We start from the raw sequence: 18,757 nt of genomic DNA, 5'->3' as shown, positions 1-18,757 counted from the left end.
AGAACAGAACTTTTTTCTATACTCTAGAGGGAACTTTTCTGTGGCTCTGAAGAAAATACAACAAACCATTTCTTTCAGATGTCTTGCAAGGGGAAACCCCTGAGGAGACAGGTAATTCAATACAAGAAACATCAGAAAATATTTTCAGCACACACTTGTTTTTTAGCAGGCCAAACTTGATAAAAGAAGGGAAGGCAGTTTGCAAAGGGCCAGGGTTTGAGCAGCCGTGGCATGGTTCTTGAAACTTCTTTGAAACTTGCTGCAGGTAGGAAGTGCTTTGTCCCTTTCAACTTCTATGCTTCTGGAAATGTTTCCAAAAAGATGTGTTTTGAGAGCGGGAAGGAGCCTTCAAGCTGGGTTGCTGCTTGCCGCACAGCAGGCTGGCAGCCCGTTGTCGGTTCCAGAAGCCATGTGTAGCCCTGTGGTGTCTGAGAGGAAACTCTGTTAACTCCGAAGTTAGTTCAGGTTTGTGTTGTGGTGACAGAACTGCGTGGAGTCTCACCGGTGGTTGCGGTTACCTACCTGACTACATCATAACTGGTCTTACTGGTGCTTGAGCTGCAAGCTGATACTCTACAGTCGTACCTGTTGTGGGAGAGCTAGGTAAGAAAGCAGCTCCCTCACTGCAAGGGAGTTGTGTTTTAATAGTAAGTATAGCTGCAAGTCTGTATAAATTGATAAGTGCAACACATCAGTTTAGGGCTGCAGAGGACTCAGTAGAAAAATGTAGAAAATGTAAGACTGCTTTAACTTCAGAGCAGATGACTGGTGTGTTATTTTATCTGCTACCCTTGCTAAATGGAAAACAAACTTGTATTTGCCAACCATGAGCCACGTATCAAAGACTTCCACAGCATAAGAAAGCAGTGCATAAATGTATGATGTCTTTTAGCCTTAACAAGACATCTTGTAATTAGATTTATGTAAATGCATGGTATCTTTTAGCCTTAACAGGACATTCTGTAATTAGATTTATGTAAAAGAGAAGAAACATGGGTTTTGTCTTTTGCTGTTTGAGCAAGGTTTTCTAAACAAACGTGACTCTCTGCCCTAAGTACTGTGCTGCCACTAGACTAATTAATCATTTCCATTCTGGAGAGGGATCATCAAGGAATGACCTATAGCTTTGAAACTTCCTGGAGCTACTACTTGTGTATGTTGCTGAATAATTAAAACTTAAAATCAGCATTTTCTTTCAGTTGCCGAGTTGTGTGGCTTTGGTCAAACTCTGTGAATACCAACTGAGTGACTTGCAAAGTTAATAATGTACTGCTGCTACTTTATTGCAACATCTGTACTTGTCTGACTATAACTAGAGAGGTGCCAACGCATTAACTCAATACACTTTCTACCTGAAATATCAACTTAATTAGGATCATTTATCAAAATGACACTTGTTTCATAAGGCCAAATCAAATTGATTACTGTTGTTTCTGCTGCACTTGTGCCAGCATTAAGAGCAATACTTTCAGAAACAGAAGTGTATAAATATATACCTCGCATTGCATGAAAATGTACTGCTAAAGGAAGACCAAACATTTTAAAAGTATTGAAATCTATAAAAGAAAATACAAAAATTAAACCAATGCAATTGCTTAGATACTCTCTGTGATCATCTTATCTGACTAGTTTGCCCTCATAGGATGGGAAATAGCAGGGAAAAATTGTCACCATTTTGCAGATGGGGAATTCAGAATCAGAGAGACCAAGGCTCAGACTTCCAAACATGTTTAGTCACCTTAATGGCTTTTGATGAGACTAGGAGTTAAGTATTTATTTATCTTCCAAGGTTCTGGATTTAAGTGACCTGAAGATCAACTGAAGTCAAACTAAGTATTTCATGTTTGGGGAAAGTACTACTCAAACAACAAAACCATTTAAAATTCAAACAGCTAAAGTACTAATTTATTTTACAACAGAGTACTATTGTAGTGTATGAATGAAGGCTATACTCTTAATAGCCATGTTTCTTTAAAATGAAATCCATTTGGATCCTCTTCTAGATGTGCTAATGTGATGTGATAAGTGCTCAAAACCCGTTGAATAGTATTGTCTGAACACCACCTGTGACCTGACTTATGTGTTTTTAGGCTTGTATGTTTAAAGTTATGAAGCCAGAGTGACACTATCAGCCCTCCAGTTCCCTTGGTAAATCAGAAGTCGAACTTTAAAAAGTGGGTAGGATCAGCTGGGGGAATCTGAGTGGTTAAGTAAATCTAGTGAAAATCCAGCTAACAGAGAAAGTAGAGCATTGCTATTCTGAATAAGGTAATGTTTCCTCTTTAAAGATGAGGAGCTTAGTGGTGGGAAGGGGTCCATTTCAGAGGTGCAATTGAGTCTTCTGACTCTTGCTTACCAAATTTTGGTGAAGGTATGAAAATAAACATTATATGCCATCCACATGACCTCTAGTAAGCTCTTGAAATGGGATAGTCACAAGGTAAACATGGGAAGAATGGCGTAGAGGAGAGGAATGGAAGTCAGGTCCAAAATTGGTTTGCAAACTGTAACCAACACAGTTTTCAGCATTCCACTTTTGCAGAGAATTACTGTATAGTCCTGAGGCTCATCTGTCTGAAGGCAGCAGTTGTTAGTGTGTTAATGATATGGAAGTTTGTGACAGAGTTGAGAGCATCTGGTGGGATGCTGAAAGGATGGTTTCAGAATTTCAAGGGAGCTTGGTAGTTTGGAGAAGTGGTCTGAAGTAAATGAGGGGCCAAGTTCAGGATTGGTTCTGCACTACTCCCTGCCTAAGCTGCTAACATGAACCCCACAGAGGAAACATGGGAATAACTCATTTACTTTTCAGTTCTGCAGAAAAAGGTATGAGGCTGTAGCTGATCACAAGTTGAATGTAATTCAGTGATGTCAAGCTCTTTTGACGAAAGGCAAGTTATATTGGGCTGTATAAAGAGGAGCGTTGTTGGCAGGCATGCTGCACATGAAGTAAAGTTTCTGCTCTGTTCAGCATTAGTAAACTTTCTGCATTATTCTGCCCCATTATGGGCACCATATTTTACGAGAGATAAGTACCAGGTAAACAATGCAGAAGAAGGGAATAAGAATACTCAGGGTCTGGAGTATGTGACTTCCAAAGGAGAAATGAAGAGTAGAGATAATTTATCTTTATACCTATTTTTATTTTCTTTTTCCTCTAAGCCATTTTTTTTCTGTGCTTACCTGGTGAATATCTCATTTCAAGAGCTTACAGAGCTGATGTGGATGACATAGTGTTTCTTTTCATACTTTCACCAAAATTTGGTAAGGAAAAGTCAGGAGACTCAAGTCCAGCCTCTGAAATGGACTCCTTCCCATCAATGAACTCCTCATCTTTAAAGAGGAAACATTACCTTACTCAGAAAAATGTGTAAGTATGTGACTTCCAAAGGAGAAGTGAAGAATAGAGATAGTTTATCCTAACCTATAAAAATACAACTGAGAAGCGATGTGGTAATAATATGGCAGTGTAGAGAGGAAAGAACTCAATTCGTCTCTAATAGACCTGCCAAGAAGTAACCACAGTAAATTGGAATAAAACTTTTTTGTTTTTCTCTTAAGGATTGGCAGACCCTTAACAGCAATACAAGTGAACCACTGGGATGTTTTGCCCGGAGATTTGTTTTCCAGTGTCTGAGGGTTCAGGAACAAAATAGAAAACACATTTCTTATGTTCAATAGCTTAAGGTCCCTCCCAAATCTATTTGTCTGATCTTTGAATTTTATTTGACCTTCATGACCTAAACTACTGCTTTTTGGGGCCTATGTACAGTCACTTTGGAACCAACAGTAAACCATGCATAAATGAAATCCTAGTGACTGAAAGCAAATGAAGCAAGTATGAGCCTTATTTTTGAGACTTCGTTAATTAAGTGTTCAAATAGTTTTGAAGATTAATTTGTTTTATTTCAGTGGAAACTCAAATATAAAGATTGAGCATATTAGATTTACATATTGGTTTTGTACTTTCCCTTCACTACATGTAAAGAAACTTCTCAGTATAGCAAACAGTTTTCTCTTGAAATAATGGAAAAAAAGCAAGCACCAAAAACTCTTTGGTGTTCAGTCTTTGTTTTACATTGGTGACATTGCAATTTGCCAGCATTATTTTTCATACTAAAAGAAGAGAAAATTGTTGCTACATTGGTTTTGCAACAGAAATTGAAAATATGCTTTGTTCTGGCCTATTTATTTTTAATTCTTTCTCTTCAGTTCTTTTCGCCTCTAGCAATATACCACTTCACCCTAGAAAACTATTAAAAGAAGCAATATCCATGCTGCTTGTTTGGCCTATTCCATCAATGCATGAATCTGCATCAAAACTGTCAGAAGAGACTTTTCTGTTGCTCTCACATCACTTAGTGAATTGCCCTGTTGATAAATTTTCCGCACTGATGTCTTGTTTACCTACTCTTTTTGCCTTATTGCAGAGGAACTTAGCCCTTTGTTTATTGTATTGCTTTTCACATGTCCAGTGGCTGAAGTGTCCCCCATATCAATTATTGGAGCATGTCCGAAGAAGAAAAATGAAGCTGGTGAAGGGTCTAGAGAACAAGTCTTATGAGGAGCGGCTGAGGGAACTGGGGTTGTTTAGCCTGGGGAAAAGGAGGCTGAGGGGAGACCTTATCGCTCTCTACAACTGCCTGAAAGGAGGTTGTAGTGAGGTGGGTGCTGGTCTCTTCTCCCAAGTAACAAGTGATAGGATGAGAGGAAATGGCCTCAAGTTGCACCAGGGGAGGTTTAGATTGGATATTAGGAGAAATTTCTTCGCTGAAAAGGTTATGAAGCCTTGGAACAGACTGCCCAGGGAAGTGGTTGAGTCACCATCCCTGGAGGTATTTAAAAGATGTGTAGATGTGGCGCTTAGGGATATGGTTTAGTGGTGGACTTGGCAGTGTTAGGTTAATGGTTGGAGTCAATGATCTTGAGGGTCTTTCCCAACCTAAATGATTCTATCAGTCTAGACCCACTGAGGTGTTCTTCAGTGTGAGAATTAGGACTCTGACTCCTATTTCTTGAGGAGCACGGTTTGGCATTTTGAAGAGATGACCGGCCTGACCACCTGCAACTGTCCTGGTTTGAAACTTTCCATTGGTTGTATGAGCGCTGGAAAAGGCTGAGAGTGGTACACATCTACTTTGCTTCATGGGAGTCCTCCAGAATGCAAATCCATCAGCACCAGAGATTTAAAATGATACGCCTGATTAAACAGAGTGGCTGAAACATGGGTGATACGCTATTTTTAAGATTTGTGTTCATGTCTAGGCTGCTGTCATCATATCATGGGGCTAGAATTGGAGTACCTGAAAAAACTTGTGAGTCTTTCAGAGGTATTTGCTTAATGGATAAACAGGATAGAATCTACAAAAAAGAACAAAGCTGTTGTCATGTCATTTCACAGCATTAACCCTCTGTTTATCTAAAAGCCATAAAATTTGCTAGAACAGATAGTATCCATTTGCAGTTCAGGTGTGTTTTCCCTGTTAACCCTCTTCTAGTTGTCTAATTTCCAGAGCTTGAAATACACGCATGAGGTGAACTTTCAATGGAACGGATGAGTGCAGGGGACTTGAAGAATGATATGTCTTTCTCCTGGTTTTGATACTGTGGGGAGGAAATGATCTGATAAAGATGCATGGTCCTGAGGGTATTCACCCCCTAAGATTCTAAAATCTTTGGTTTGGATGACTTTTGGGGGGTAATATCCAGATATTGCTGAAGGAGCATAATAAGTTAAATTATGTTGGTAGACTGTTTTGTCAAGAGTGAATAGGGTAGCTTTTGACATTTTGTTTATTAACAATTAAACCAAGAAAACATTTTCTTGCTTTCCAAAAAACATTTTCTAGCAAAGGCCTTTTTGGAGGTTGGTCTCTAAGATTACCTCACACATTAACTAGCTTGTCATCATGAAGGATGACAAATTACAAGTAGCTTCCAGGTCAGTCCTGCCCATTTGGTCAGCCTTTTTCCATTCTAAGTGTCAGGTGGAGTATTCAGTAGAACATTAAAAGCAAAAATGGAATTTTTCATATTAAAGTGTGTAGCAGAGGGGTAGGGTTGACTTCACTTTGTGCATAGGTAGTATGTCAGTGCAGCTTCTTTGTTGCTCAAAAAAATGTATCGGAAATCCATCTGGGGAAAAAAGGCAGTTGCTTGCTTCAGCGGTTTCTCAGGAAGAAACGCTTTGGCTTTTGCTTTCAGATGCCAAATGTCGTCTTGTGTTGTTTGCAGTCCATGGTCTGCAAGGCCAGGAGAAGAAATTTTGAAAACTAGCAGTGAAAACAGGTGATTTATCATGAGCAATCCCCTAAAAGTTGGGGTCACTGGTTGGCAGGTAATTTATGTTGTGGAAATGTTTCTATGAACCAAGATGTGTTAGCATAAGCCCTTTTCAGAGAGATTTTTATGTTTACGATAGACTATTTTAATCTATGCAGTAACTACAGTTGACTTTACACAGTCACTTTGAAATCTTCAAGAATATAAATTTGTGTATTGTGCTTTGAAAGCAGTGTATAAAAGGACTGTGTTAGCACTGCTTTTCCTGGTTGTAGTAACACTTAGCTATTGTGTACAAGTTGCAGAAGATGAAATAATGTGACATTAAATGTTTTTTGCTTGGTTTTGGATTTTGGGTTTTGGCACAGAAAATAGCTTTTAAAGACTTTAAGACAGTCCATTCATTGAGGATGGAGATGTCTGAATGGCTTTATCATTATGTTTGTCACTGTTAAAGGTAATTTCTTGATTTTTAATGCATACAGTTGAAGTCCCTGCTAAATTTCACAGTATTATCAGTTTCCTTTGTAATTATCAGTAAGTGAATGCCAGAAGTTACTATGTATACTAGATAGAATAGTGCTGTTCAGAGCAGTGGGTTTTAAGAACCTTTTCCAAACTGCACAGCATTAGAGGATGTCTTCACTCTTACTGTGTTACCATGAGTCTCTTCTTTTAGAATTGTTTCTAATACTCTGAAATACATTGGACATGAGTAATATGTAAAATATGAAGTCTTCAATCTTCTTACCTATAAAATGTGGTTTATGATTTGACAGGAGACATAACAATCTAATGAAAAACCTACTTTCATCCTGGGTGCTGTTTGGAATGCAACAGTCCCATCCTGTCAGCAAGTTGGGTTGCTTTGCCTTGAAAAAGCTTGAGCAGCTAACTAGTAGTTTTGCTTAATATTTTAACGCTACTTAATCATGAAAACATACCTTCTTTGAAATTTTCCTTATAAAAGTTGCAAACACATAAAGAAGAATATTCATTCAATGCTCTTAATGTCTGAATCTTTCCTTTTCTCATTTTATGTTTGTGTGGTACCACTGAATGCCATGTTTCCTTCCTTGCTGTTCCAGGTAAACCTTCATGCATACATAGAATAGCAATCTTCATTGCCAACAGTATGAATTTAAGGAGCAGGTGGAGTGGAGAGAGACCCTAGCTTCTCAAAATAAACACTGCCCACTAAAACCTGAGTTAACAAGAATGCCAACACAGCACTAGATCTTTCTTTTCTTTCTGAGTCTTGATACACATCTATAATGTGGCTTTTACCTTATTTACAAGCTAGGTTTATTGTAAATCCCTGATGTTGCAAAGGTTGTGGAGGATTGGTAGGGTTGTTAGGAGTACATATGAGCATTAAAAAAGTTTAAATTTGTATGACAGAGGTGCTGCTTTGCGTGAGAGGGGGTGAAATGACAATCACTTTATTTTGATAAAAAATTAGAACAGTTTAATCATATCAAGAACATCCTGTAGTAGAAAATCTAGTGGCACATGTTTACTGTAATCTCCCATGAAAAGAAGTCATTTCTGTCGTAACTAAAGCCATGCCTGAAATGATAGAGATTGGGATAATTCACTTCCTGTGAATGTAATTGCGGTACTAAAAATTCAAAGTGAAATTCATGTGGTCGGAAAGTAGCTATGATGACATTCATTACTGCTATGAAAGAAAGTTCATTGGGATTTTATGTAGATGATACTTATGTTATTGAAACGGTAAGATAAAAGCTTGGGTTTGAATGGACTCTAATTTAGAAATGACGTGCAGGAACCCTGGGCCTGTTTTTAGACCTAGTTACAGTATGTATTTCACTAGAAGAAATTGGATTGGAAGCATAAGGAAATCTTTGCTTTAACAATTAAAAAATGAAGAGGTATCAAGCTAGCTTGAAGAAAGATGAACGGCACATGCTGTTTGCTGTTTTGTTCCTGAAGCATGACTGTTGAGGGCTTTGGTTCTGCTCTTGACATCTACTAGTATCTGTTGGTGGGTACATAGTCAGTGACCTCAAAATCAACTTTGATGGTGTGTTTTTTTTTAAAAAAAGTGTGTGGGCAAATAAACTCTTAGGACGATTTACTGCCACTTGTAAAAAGACATAAAGTTGCAAAGCAGACATAGGTTGTTAAGGGGCGGTGGAATTGTCTTGTGTCTCTAAAATTCTCTGGTGGCACTGAAAGAGCCTGTTGAGGATTAACTTTGGGAACGAGTTACCTAAGCCTCTAATTCTAATAAGGCAGCACTATAAAAAAAAAAATACTACCCTCCCCCTCCCCCAAAACCCAGGGCCTTTAAAGTCTGACTTTCACTTAGTCTTGTCTATGTTTGCTCATAAAAAGACAGGTATTTGTTACTTTAGAGTAATTAATTATATTTGTTCCTTAAATAAATTATTAGTTAAACTGTCTTATTAGATTTTTGTTGCAGGAATGAAGTAGCTGATGGAGTTTTCATGAGAGCTTATTAAATCTCTCTGAACTCTATTGTCTTTTTTTTTTTTGAGACACATTAGGAATAGGTGACTGTAACACAGAAAAACGGTAGTTGATTTCTTTTAAAAAAGTATTTAATGTTTTTTCAGATGAACATTTACATGTCTCTGCAGGTTTCCGTTCCCCTAATTAGAACTTGTGCTGAATCAACTATAGCCACCTTAAAGGAAAGGGGAGAAGACAACAGGAGTTAGTTGCCAGTTAAAGGTGTTTGGTATAGAAACTTTTCAAAAGTGAATTTCTTGTCAATGAAGGTTGTTGCTGTTCTGCCAAAAGCTGATCCCTTTCAGTGTTTCCTGATGCCTCATTCTTGTCTCCTGATAGAGATGTCAGCGAATAGCTGAATGTGTGTGTTGGGGGTGTTGCTTGCCTTTTGCAACAATAATCATATGAAGCCCCTATAATCCAAGTGGAAATCGTTAGGGACCTGCTACACCCCTTAAGACACACACAAGTCTATGGTGCTGGATGGGATCCACCCAAGGGTACGGCGGGAGCTGGTGGAAGTGCTCACCGAGCCACTTCCCATCACTTATCAGCAGTCCTGGCTAACCGGGGAGGTCCCAGTTGACTGGAGGTTAGCAAATGTGATGCCCATCAACGTACAAGAAAGGCTGGAAGGAGGATCCAGGGAACTACAGGCCTGTCAGCCTCACCTCAGTTCTGGGGAATGTTATGGAGCAGATCATCTTGAGTGCCATCATGCAGCATGTACAGGACAACCGGGTGATCAGGCCCAGTCAGCATGGGTTTGTGAAAGGCAGGTCCTGCTTGACTGACCTGATCTCCTTCTGTGACAAGGTGACCCGCTTAGTGGATGAGCGAAAGGCTGTGGATGTTGTCTACCTGGACTTTACTAAAGCCTTTGATGCCATTTCCCACAGCCTTCTCCTAGAAAAACTGGCTGCTCTTGGCTTGGACGGGTGTACTCTTCCCTGGGTAAAAAACTGGCTGGATGGCTGAGCCCAAAGAGTTGTGGTGAATGGAGTTAAATCCAGCTGGTGGCCAGTCACAAGTGGTGTTCCCCAGGGCTCAGTATTGGGGCCAGTTCTGTTTAATATCTTTAACGATGATCTGGACGAGGGGATGGAGTGCGCCCTCAGTAAGTTTGTGGATGACACCAAGTTGTGCAGGAGGGTTGATCTGCTGGAGGGCAGGAAGGCTCTACAGAGGGATCTGGACAGGCTGGATCGATGGGCCGAGGCCAGTTGTATGAGGTTCAACAAGGCCGAGTGCCGGGTCCTGCACTTGGGTCACAACAACCCCACACAGCGCTACGGGCTTGGGGAAGAGTGGCTGGAAAGCTGCCCGGTGGAAAAGGACCCGGGGGTGCTGGTCGACAGCCGGCTGGATACGAGCCAGCAGTGTGCCCAGGTGGCCAAGAAGGCCAACGGCATCCTGGCCTGTATCAGAAATGGTGTGGCCAGCAGGAGCAGGGAGGTGATCGTCCCCTGTACTGGGCACTGGTGAGGCCGCACCTCGAGTCCTGTGTTCAGTTTTGGGCCCCTCACTACAAGAAGGACATGGAGGTGCTGGAGCGTGTCCAGAGAAGGGCAACGAAGCTGGTGAAGGGCCTGGAGCACAAGTCTTGTGAGGAGCGGCTGAGGGAGCTGGGGCTGTTTAGTGTGGAGAGAAGGAGGCTGAGGGGAGACCTGATCGCTCTACAACTACCTGAAAGGAGGGTGTAATGAGGTGGGGGTTTGTCTCTTCTCCCAAGTAACAAGCAATAGGATGAGAGGAAACGGCCTCACGTTATGCCAGGGGAGGTTTAGATCAGATATTAGGAAAAATTTATTCACTGAAAGGTTTATCAAGCACTGGAACAGGCTGCCCAGGGAAGTGGTTGAGTCACCATCCCTGGAGGTATTTAAAAGACGTGTAGATGTGGCACTTAAGGACATGGTTTAGTGGTGGACTTGGCAGTGTTAGGTTAATGGTTGGAGTCGATGATCTTGAGGGTCTTTTCCAGCCTAAGTGATTCTATGATATTATCTGGAGAGGAAGGAGAGGCCAAGAGGGAGCAGGGAAAATCTGGTATAGCAATAACAAACTAGTAATAACTTATGAGATCATTAACTGGAGGGTTGGTTACCATTTCATGGTCTGAATTTCCTCTGTAGATGAACCTTCAGGCTGAGCTTCTGTGCAGTCTAACTGATTCAAGGAGTCTGTACCTCTTTCCTTTGGTAGATAGCTTTGAGGAAGTCCAGCCTTGTGACTGGTGCCCATGCTCCCCTGATTTCTTTCTGTTAGTCTGTAGGAAACTTCAGCTTTTTGTAGATATACTTGACACTTGTTTTATTTACGCATAATATGGATGCTTTGAAAAAAAGCCAACACGTTCTCATTTTCCTTGCAAGTCAAGGCAGGAGTGACAGGAATTCTCGACAGGAATGAGGTACAGCCTAAAGACAAAGGAAGGTTTGTATTGCATCATTAATCTTCTCTCTTTTTAGTATGGTTGTGCAATTTGTACCTTTTTTGTTGTTGTTAGGGTACGGTATAGAATTAATCTAAATCAACTTTAGGATTTGCATTTCACTAGTAGTTAGGTTTTTTGGGGAGATAACTTTGACTAAAAACTAAATCTTGTCATCTGTTGTTTGATGTCTTGGTCCTTGCTTCTTGTTTCAAGTGCTGAACTTCCACTTAATGGCTATTAACAGCATAACGATATAGTTAGGGTTTATTTTAAAGGAAACACAACTTGCCTCCCCCCAAAACCAAGCACCACCAACTAACACAACTTCACAATTTCTTAATTTTTGTGTACAGTTTTGAGATTTACCTTCCTACTTGGATATTTCTTGAGTTTTTTTAAACTTGTAAGAGGAGTGTGTTTGTACATAAATGCATGCCGGATACGGAAAATCAGAGCACCAAGCAGAGGTTGTCTTTCTATTAAAATGTGATAGTCTCTTAGAACATTTTTTCCTAAGAGAAATGGAGAATGAAGTAGAAATGTAGTTATTAAACAGGGTAGCAAATGGAATATATTCCTTTCTTTTTAATTGCAATAAGGGTGCCAGGTTATACTGGCTCCCTTAACACCTGGATACTGGAGTAGTGCGATAGCTTGGAAAGACAGTGGAATTGGTAAGGAGTTCCAGCTACTTAACCAGTCACTGTTTCAGAAATAATTTCTCTAAATTTAAAGGTGATGATAATTGAATTTAGGATTTCTTCCATTTAGCTTTGTGAAATGAACAGCAATATGCAAATCCGAATGATTAGTCACAAAAATGAATGTTGTTATGCTAGCTTTTTAGCTACAAGTGAATTTTTAACTCTTTTTGAAAGATGAATGAGCTTTTATTGAGAGGCACCTCATTCTTAAATGTCCCGGTTTACATCTTTCATCAAGAAGCAGAGCGTTTTGTGTTTTGTCATGTTTCCTGCTTCCCAGACCCAGAAGCAGGTGAGTTACAAAGTTTCTATATCTCACCTGTCTTGCCAAAAATAGAAAAGTTTCAGATAGCTCAGGGGTTTGCAGTTAGGTAGCAGTTACTGCCAGCTAAATTCAGAAGACAGAATTATTCTGGAGAGAGATAAGAGATTGCTGTGCATCCCCCTACGGAATGCTTTGCTTCCGTCGGAGTGTTTGTTTTCTTTTCAGTCTGGGCCATCAGAGAAATGCCAGTGTTGTAGTTTGGATAACAGCTAGAAATGAAGATAGCTCACTGAGGGCAAACTTTTTCTGGGGAAAATAAATAAAAATATAAATACATAACTACTAAAACTTATTTCAGTAACAAGTTTGATTTCCTACGTTGGCTCTAATTTTAGATCGATGGAAATGTTGTGAGTGTAGCATCTTTCCCTCTCCCCTCTTCCTTCCAACCAGCCCTTCCTTCTTTTGTGCTCAGTCTTCACAGTCTACTGTATTTAGGTTGTGTGTTGAAAGTTATTGTATATGTGGGACAGTTCTGAGGGGAGCTGTTGGCAAGGAGCGTAGAATTGAAGTGGACACATGGAGTGGTCTGTCAGCGTGATCAGAATATGCAAGGGTATAGGTGTATCTTGATCTAACTGTTGCCCTGACTTTTTTGTAGCTCAGATGTATGCATTTCCTCTGGGAGCTATGTTTGAAGAGATACAAAAGATCCAGAGATCTCAAAAGGTATGAAAGCAGCAGAAAGATTTAAAGTTTATATGTATTCCTGGGCATGCCAAAAGTGATCCTGTCTTGTGGCCCTGATCACTTTAGTTCACAGAGGAGATGCCTTAGATGCATCCAAGTGAATCTAAGGGTCAGTTTTTAACTTTTTATAGGTCTTTTTGTAGTGATGACTGGGGCTTTCTGGGAGCGCTGAAAGGTTCGATGCAGCAAATTAAAATTTACACCTGAGGCATATGTTTGTTGCACTGAAACCATAAAGCTTCATTTTACTTTTTTCAGATGTTTGCTTGACACTTACAGGTATCCATTATAGAAAACAGCAGTTTCTGAAACAACTCCAGTGAATTTTGCAACGGTACGGGTTAATAAGCTTGGCTTTGAGGAGGACAAGCCTAGATGGCTCAGAAAACTGGTTTATATTTCCATTTGGGGCTATAAAAAAGGGAACCTAAAGCTTGTCTTCGAGTTTGTGTTTTGTTGTGCTCTTCACCATGGCCCCTGGAGTTCTTCCAGAGTGAACAAATGAAATGGCAAACAGATTGCAAAGTAGTGAAGACTTCTTTACCTTTGTTTCAGCAGTCTTTTGTGTTTACCTTAGTAAAGATGATGTCTGTGTGTGTACAAAGTACGTCATATGCTACTGCTTCTTTCTTACAGGGGTGAAGGCTTATTTACCTCTAAGATAAGTTTGAGTCTTCTTAATGTAGTATGTAAGCAATAACGAGATACAGCTCACTACTGACTGTCTTTTCAACAACTAGTTTTTCTGACAAACTGTCATGGGCTACTTTTCTTTTAAAATGGTTCCCTTCTCCCTTCCTCCTTCTTCCCCATTTGTTTGGGTAAGGGTGTGTGTAAGTAAATGTCCTCTCTCCCTTCTGTGATAAAGATAGATCCAGCAGCTATCTCTCAGGTTTTGGTCAGCAACCTCAGGGCATACTAGAGTCATTTTGAATGATTACAGAAAAAAATTGTTTTCGATATGATAAACATATATCTTGCTGGTGTAGAGATACAGGTCAGAAGGGAGATCTGTAAAGTTTTTTTATTACTTGCTAGGACAACCTTAGAGCCATAGTTTCTTTTTAATAGTGTATGCACCATGCCTGCATTATAATATATGTAGAGTCCGAAAATATGGTAAGAACTAGTCTCCACTCAAATGATATTGGGGCTATTTTTCATTTTTTATTTTTTAATCAGGAGCCATGTTTTCTAACTTTTCCTTTTAAATGGGAAAGATGTACAGAGATTTCAAGCATGCCTTTTCTGGTGTAATTTTATTCAACCAAGAAATAATGGTAAAACTCTAAACAGTAGGTTTGGATTCTCCTATTTTATTTTACAATGTGGTAATTCCCAAAGTTACAATAAAGATCGTCCATCTTTGCCTTTCTTTTAGCAGCATCAGTGCTTTAGACCTTTCTGTTTCTTCCAGGTACTGAAAAATACTGCTTAAAATAAAATATGTAGGAACCTAATGTGTTTGAGGACTCTGTTTTTGTCAACTTGTTTGAAGCTTGTCGGTGAGCTCAAAAGTTAGTGGAAGTAGTTATCAGTCAGTATTTTTCTATTTTTTTTTTCTTCCGTAGGGAGGCAGGTTATATATAAGATTTTTAAAATAAATGCTAAAGATGTCTATATTTGATATGCATAAAAATGTATGGTTATCTTTTTGTATAACCTGGCAAAATCCAGAAGGAAGAGGACCCTATAGAAGTGTATGAAGAAATAAGATAATAGCTTAGGAATAATTGAGGACAACTTAAGACTGAAGAAGTGAAGGTTATTAAAGGGAGTCTTCTTTTCCAAAATTACTTGTTTGGATTAAATTCAGTTCCATTTTGAAGTGGATATAAGGCATGCTTTTTTAAGAACCAAGATGTTCTTATAAAATGACCTGTTCTCCTAGATCTGTGTCACCCTTAGCATTCCTTTTCTTTCTTGGCTGTTTTTTAGTCTGAAAGTTGAACATTGTTTTGCTTTATCACTGTGTTAGGTTAATTTTCAGGAACAGAATGTGAATATCTATCGCAAGGTGCTTTTAACATAAGTTTATCTTATTGTGCTATTTTCTTTGGCTATGAAAGCATACTTATTTTATTGGGAAGATTTTGAAGTCCTCCTAGCACATCTAGCCCTGGTACATGAGGCTCATCATAGGCAAAGGGCAGCTGATTTACTTGTAGCTTCCTGTTGAAGTATTTGCAGCACATTAGCAAAAACCTGTCAGGATGGTAGGAGAGGGGTAAACTGGATGCGTGAGTGGGGGGAATATGTGTCGTCTGCTTATGTGAATAATACTTTCATAGTGTTATGGGCCTGTGTGGCGCGGGTTATTTTTGGTAGCCGGGAAGGGGGCTACAGGGCCGGCTCCTGCTGGAAGCTGCTGGAAGCTTCCCCGGCTGGGAGCCGGACCCGCCTCTGGGAGAACAGATTCCAGAGGGGAAACCTGCCGGGAGTCGGGGGATGGGGATGGGAGAGGAACCCCTGTGCAGATCCCGAGGGCAGGGAGGAAGGAGGGGATGCCCCTGCAGCCCGTGGGGAGACCAGGCGGCAGGCTGTGTCCCCCCAGCCCACGGAGGGGAGCGGGGGAGCAGATGCCCACCTGCAGCCCGGGGAGAGAGGAGCCCACGCCGGAGCAGGGGGATGCCCTCCAAGATGGCCGGGACTCCATGGGAAAGCCCGCGCTGGAGCAGTCTGTGCCCGAAGGACTGTAGCCCGCGAAAGGACCCACGCTGGAGCAGTTTGTGAAGGACTGCAGCCCACGGGAAGGACACATGTTGGAGAAGTTCATGGAGGACTGTCTCCCGTGGGAGGGACCCCACACTGGAGCAGGAGACGAGCGAGTCCTCCTCCCCCTGAGGAGGAAGGAGCGGCAGAGACAGCGTGTGGAGAACTGACCGCAACCCCCATTCCGGAGGGAGAGAGAACCGGGAGTGGAGTTGAGGCAGGAAAGAGGGAGGGGTGGGGGGAAGGTGTGCTAAGGTTTGGGTTTACTTCCCATTATCCTTGTTTTGATTTGATTGGTAGTAAATTGAATTGATTCTGTTTCTTCCCCAAGTTGAGCCTGTCTTTTGCCCGTGACCATAATTGGTGAGTGATCCCTCCCTGTCCTTGTCTTGACCCACGAGCTTTTCTTTATATTTTCTCCTCATCCCACCGTGGCCGAGGGGGGAGGGAGAGAATGAGCGAGCGGCTGCGTGGTGCTTTGTTGCCAGCTGGGCTGAAACCACGACACATAGCTATGCAAATTCACAGGTAGAAAGAAAAAAATCCACACAAATGGCAACAGTTAAAATCAGCTGCCAGAAGAAAATTCCATATGGAATCAGTAAAGCTTAGAAAGTGGTCAGAGGACAGGCAGGGTGCTTTGCTATATTAGTTAAATGCACTTTTCAGGTTTTGGGGAATACCTAGTTCTTACAGAGAGCATAGCTCCATTTATTGTGTTACCGGCAGCAGTGTCATCTATTGCAGTGTTTTGAGCATTTCTGTTTTAGTAACATGGGTATTTATTCCAGCATGGAATTCATTTGGGAGCTTCCCCTGCCTCAACTCATAATTGCTCTAAATCTTTCTTAAATAGGGCTGAATGAGTTTCCTTTGTGTTTTTAATACTGTATTTCCACCTCTTTATGATCTACACAAGAATAGTTTGTTTTTCTGGAGCTGAAGTGTAGGTAGAAATAGCAAAGCTGAAGGTAAAGTCTAATAAAGTTGCCTTTGCTTTTTGTTAACCTTTTAGTTAACTAATTTATGACTGCATAAACTGTCAAGCTCAACACTTCATAATGGTCAAGCCATTAGTTCAGGATATTGTTCTGTGTACTGTGACAGCGCAAAAGCGTTTCCTAACTTGAAAACGATCAGTGTTCAGAACAGCAGCCTAATTAACTCCAGTAGAGCACTAGGAACGGCACTAGATAAGTAGTCATTATTAAAAGGCTATGAAAAGTTATTGAATATAAAGCTTTATTAAAAATAAAACATTGTTTGTGGCTGGAACTTATAAATGAAGGAATCCAAGTTAACACTGTGTCACACGGCTTTGGGGCGGAGGAGGAAAGTAGCTGAGGTAAGCTTTGAAGAGTAAGTGATGCGAAGGAGCGCAGAATTCTGGATGCTGGCAGGACGGGGTGGGGGTATCCAGCAGAGTCATTTTTGTAGTTGCCTTGCAGTAGTACTAGATTTCCATTGGCTTTCAAGCTTGTTGCTGAATGTGAGGAAAAAAGTCAATTTTAGTGTTACCTTCAATTGTTTTAGAGAAATCTTTTTATAAAAGTACTGAAATTATTGAGTACTGTAATATTCCTTTTGAGTAATCAAATCTGGTAAAGTCTGTGCAGAGTATCTTCTGTTAACCAGACTAGTCAAAGTTTGGGGACTGTGTCGGTGATTAACAATGTAGCAACTAATTGGTGAAAGTTCTGCTGGAATAAACTTCTCATTTAAATAAAATACTGATATCTTTGAAGAAAGTTAAAAAAAATCTCTGCATCTGAAGGTGTTGATGATTAAGGACTTTGTCATGCTTGGAGTAATTGCTTTAATTAGCTATTAAACAGGTTTCAGGGTCAATGTGAGAACAGGTTTCTCTCTTTCATTTGATTTAGTAGGAGCAGTTAATGATTTTTTTTTTCTTTAATTTTCTTTACTCTCTTCTTTAGAATTATTTACTTAGCACATGGAAGGCAACAGATATTTGCTATTATAAAATCAATTTCATGCCTGACTAAACTATCTCTTCCACCTCTGTCATTACTCTTGGTGCTTGGGGTGTTATCTTAGGCTTATTTGTGTTTATACAACTAGATGGCAGTGGGCCTTTCCAATAATTATTTGGGGATTTTGGACCCTGCAGCAACAAACAAAAAAGTGTTCAAAATAGCAGACTTTAAGTATGCTTGCACATGATTGTCATATTTCTTCCTTATAGAAGTATCACTGCTTAATTTTGGATAATGTATAAAGCACATAGATACTGAATAATTTCAGCTATGTCTTTCCCTTTAAATAGAGGAAAACCAGCTCAATAGAGAAAGGAAAAATGTTTATATAGAAACTCCTATTTAGTCATGTAAGTAAGAGTTGTAAGTAAATGTCTGCAAAGCAAGATTTGACAACTAAAATGTTGACATTTAGTGTTTACCACATTCCATATATTTCTAATCTCTATCTGCTATAGCCATATTTTTTCATTTTGAGCTGATGAATCTAGTAATAATTTAATAGATTATGGAACAGCTTTTGAATTCAAAAGGACTTCTCAAAGAATATATACAAAGTTAGTTGTCAGAATGAAATGATGTTAACCTCATCAGTTTTTTGTTAGATCTGGCATCTATAAATCAATTAAAATATTATGATATACAAAGGAGAAAAAAAAAAAAGGAAATACTGCAGAGGCAAAAAACACATACCCAATTCCCACAGTGACGAGCTGTGTTTGTATGTGGTTTTGGTGTTGGATAAGCTGAATTAGTTTGTTTCAAGTAACTCCAACAGTATTCAGGTTAATACCCTAAATGACGTGGGTTTTAGTTGTACTCTTCAAATGTTAGGTCAACTTGCATAATATAATAGAAGACTAGGTTTTTCTTCCCATCAAAGTAATGTCCATGTTTTCAGATCTGGGAATTTTCTTGATGGTCACACAAGAACCATCTGTGTGCCTCAGAAATGAGCTACTTCTACTTGCTTGTGATTTTTTTTTTTTTAATCATTTTTTGGGGGTGGAGGGGAAGACTAGCTGGTGCAAGTAGAGTTGTGCTGGACCTTCTATTCTAGCTGTGCTGAACTTGTAGGTTGTTTCTGATAAATCAGAAAGGAGGTACCAACTGG

General features: G+C 40.0%; 1 protein-coding gene across 1 annotated transcript in view; it reads left to right on the top strand.

Moving 5' to 3' along the window:
- Nucleotides 1–18,757, top strand: part of HS6ST3 (heparan sulfate 6-O-sulfotransferase 3) — a 305,740-nt gene that overhangs the window by 46,742 nt on the left and 240,241 nt on the right. The window lies entirely within an intron of this gene.

The sequence above is a fragment of the Buteo buteo genome, chromosome 14 (assembly GCF_964188355.1).
Source record: "Buteo buteo chromosome 14, bButBut1.hap1.1, whole genome shotgun sequence".
Taxonomy (NCBI): Eukaryota; Metazoa; Chordata; class Aves; order Accipitriformes; family Accipitridae; genus Buteo; species Buteo buteo.
Note: the sequence above shows the minus strand (reverse complement) of the source record. Positions and strands in the feature narration are given on the sequence as shown.